This window comes from Rattus rattus, chromosome 11 (assembly GCF_011064425.1).
Source record: "Rattus rattus isolate New Zealand chromosome 11, Rrattus_CSIRO_v1, whole genome shotgun sequence".
Taxonomy (NCBI): Eukaryota; Metazoa; Chordata; class Mammalia; order Rodentia; family Muridae; genus Rattus; species Rattus rattus.
The window spans coordinates 62,347,384-62,350,172 of NC_046164.1; the positions used below are offsets into that span (position 1 = coordinate 62,347,384).

The 2,789-nt window shown below is 40.9% G+C and overlaps 1 pseudogene; it reads right to left on the reverse strand.

Moving 5' to 3' along the window:
- Nucleotides 1-2,016: 2,016 nt before the first annotated feature.
- Nucleotides 2,017-2,394, reverse strand: LOC116912014 (annotated as a pseudogene).
- Nucleotides 2,395-2,789: the final 395 nt, after the last annotated feature.

Below are 2,789 nucleotides of genomic sequence, written 5' to 3' on the forward strand. Positions count from 1 at the left end.
GAACCCAGATGCCCTTCAACAGAGGAATGGATACAGAAAATGTGGTACATCTACACAATGGAATATTACTCAGCTATCAAAAAACAACGAAGTTTATGAAATTCGTAGGCAAATGGTTGGAACTGGAAAATATCATCCTGAGTGAGCTAACCTAATCACAGAAAGACATACATGGTATGTACTTCATTGATAAGTGGCTATTAGCCCAAATGCTTGAATTACCCTAGATGCCTAGAACAAATGAAACTCAAGACGGATGATCAAAATGTGAATGCAGATCGCCTCCTGAGAGACACAGCCAGAATACAGCAAATATAGAGGCGTATGCCAGCAGGAAACCACTGAACTGAGAACAGGACGCCTGTTGAAGGAATCAGAGAAAGAACTGGAAGAGCTTGAAGGAGCCTCGAGACCCCATATGTACAGCAATGCCAACCAACCAGAGCTTCCAGGGACTAAGCCACTACCCAAAGACTATACATGACTGACCCTGGACTCTGACCTCATAGGTAGCAATGAATATCCTAGTAAGAGCACCAGTGGAAGGGGAAGCCCTGGGTCCTGCTTAAGACTGAACCCCAGTGAACTAGACTGTTGGGGGAGAGGGCAGCAATGGGGAGGGTTGGGAGGGGAACACCCATAAGGAAGGGGAGGGGGGGGGGGGATGTTTGCCCGGAAACCGGGAAAGGGAATAACAATCGAAATGTATATAAGAAATATTCAAGTTAATAATAATAATAAAAAAGACAAAAAAAAAAGAAATGTAAGTAAAGAAATATATAATAAAAAATTTAAAAAAATATTTAAATCTTAGTAGGGAAAGGACATACATTTTGTTTTGTTTTGTTTTGTTTTTGTAAAAAGAGCCCTACAGTGCAAGTGTCTAAGTGATCACCTTGGTTACTTCTGGCTTGGACAAGGCAGCCTCAAGAGGTGGAGGAGAAGAAAGCATTCATGGGAAAGATGTACTTTCGCAATGTAGAAGAGACAGAGATATAGACATCGTCTGTGTGAATTTCACTGAGAAGTGGGGGACTTAGTACTGGAGTAAGACAGGTAGCTGGGCAAGGTTACTTGATCATTGGCACCTACTGAAATATTTATGTGGTGCCTCGCAGGAGTTCTCCAAAGATATTTGTCGGTTTTAACATTAGAAGAGAGCTTTTCAAAACAAAGTTGAAGGAAGGCTAGAGAGATGGTTCAGCAGTTCCGAACACTGGCTGCTCTCTTCCAAGGAAACCAGATTTCCCAGTGTTCACATGGTGGCTCACAACTGTAGTCCCAGGGAATCTGGCACCTTCTTATGGTGTCTGTGGGTACTGCTTCATGCATGTGATGCACAGACATACATGTAGGCAAGACTCCCATACACATAAAAATATAAAATAAAATGGGTAGGGGGCACCCATTCTAACATGCTGCTCAGGATATAAGAACAGAGGGGAAGCTCAGAGGAGAGCCTAGGAGGCTTCTCTTTCTTAATCTTTCCATAATGGCTTTAAACCTGACGGTGGGTCCCAAGACCATGATTCTGAGTTAGAAGACACTGGAAAAAAATGCTATTTGTTGAAAATATTTCCTGGGCCTTTGAACCAGGGTTCTTCTCCTTCTTTTCCCATCATTCTTAGGTTTCATCTTTTCATAGTGTCCCAGGTTTCTTGGATGTTTTGTGTCTCACTTTTTCTATTTTTTAGACTTAGCATTTTCTTTGACTGGTGTAGCTATTTCTTTATTATATTTTCTATGACTCAGACTTTCTCTTTCATCTCTTGTATTGTTTTGGCGATCCTTACATCTGTAGGTCCCATTCACTTACTTAAAAATTTCATTTCCAGGATTCCCTCAGTTTGTGCTTTCTTTATTGCTTCTATTTTCTTTTCTGTTCTGCAATAATTAAACAATGTTTATGTAGAGACTGTTAAGTGGAAACACCAAAAGTTTACAGAAAAAAAACACCATTAAATACAAGCTTATAAAACAGTAGCCATTTTATGAATCCAGAGAAAACCTTCAATTTCAAGATATGAGGCAAAAGTCATAATTATTGATAGGTTCCAATGTTTGGAAATACATGTAAATGCCTCATCTGTTGCTCCTTAGTCTTTCCCTTGGCTTCCATCCCCTGCCCTACAAATCTCCCAACATCCTCTCCCCCTTCACTGTGATCAACATGTCTATTAGGTATGGCCCATAGAAATTTAAACTCAAGTCACCTGACTCTTCTTCTGACATTTCTCCCATGTTTCTCATTTCCAACCTCTTCCAGATGGTGGGATTCTTCTTCACTTTGTTTGGAGACCTTCCCATCTTTTTGTTTGTTTGGTTGGTTTTTGTCGTTGTTTTGTTTTTCTCCACAATGAGATCCAGTATGACCTGTTTGACTTTGGATGCCATTACTCCTAGGCCTATCCTTGTCTTCTTCTCTTCCTAGAGATGCTCACTACCAGGTGAGCTGTGAAGCTTCTGCTCCTCAGACCTGCTCTGCTCTTCCTCTTCCTCCTGCTTTCTGTGCAGCTAGGCCTGCATGCTCTGTGCCACTAGGAGCTGCACCACCACCAGAAACAGGTGCCTCCATTAGGGATGGCGGGCTGAAGATCTACTGCTTCTATTTTCAAGTTCAAGTCTGGAATAGTTTTATTCATTTCCTTCAACTAGTCCTCCATCTTGAATTTCTCCACTTTCTTTAGGATATTTATCTATTTTCTCTTTAAAGACATCTATCATTTTCTTAACATTGTCTGTAATGTCATTTTCTTATGCTTTAGTTGTGTTGGATACTCTGGGATTGC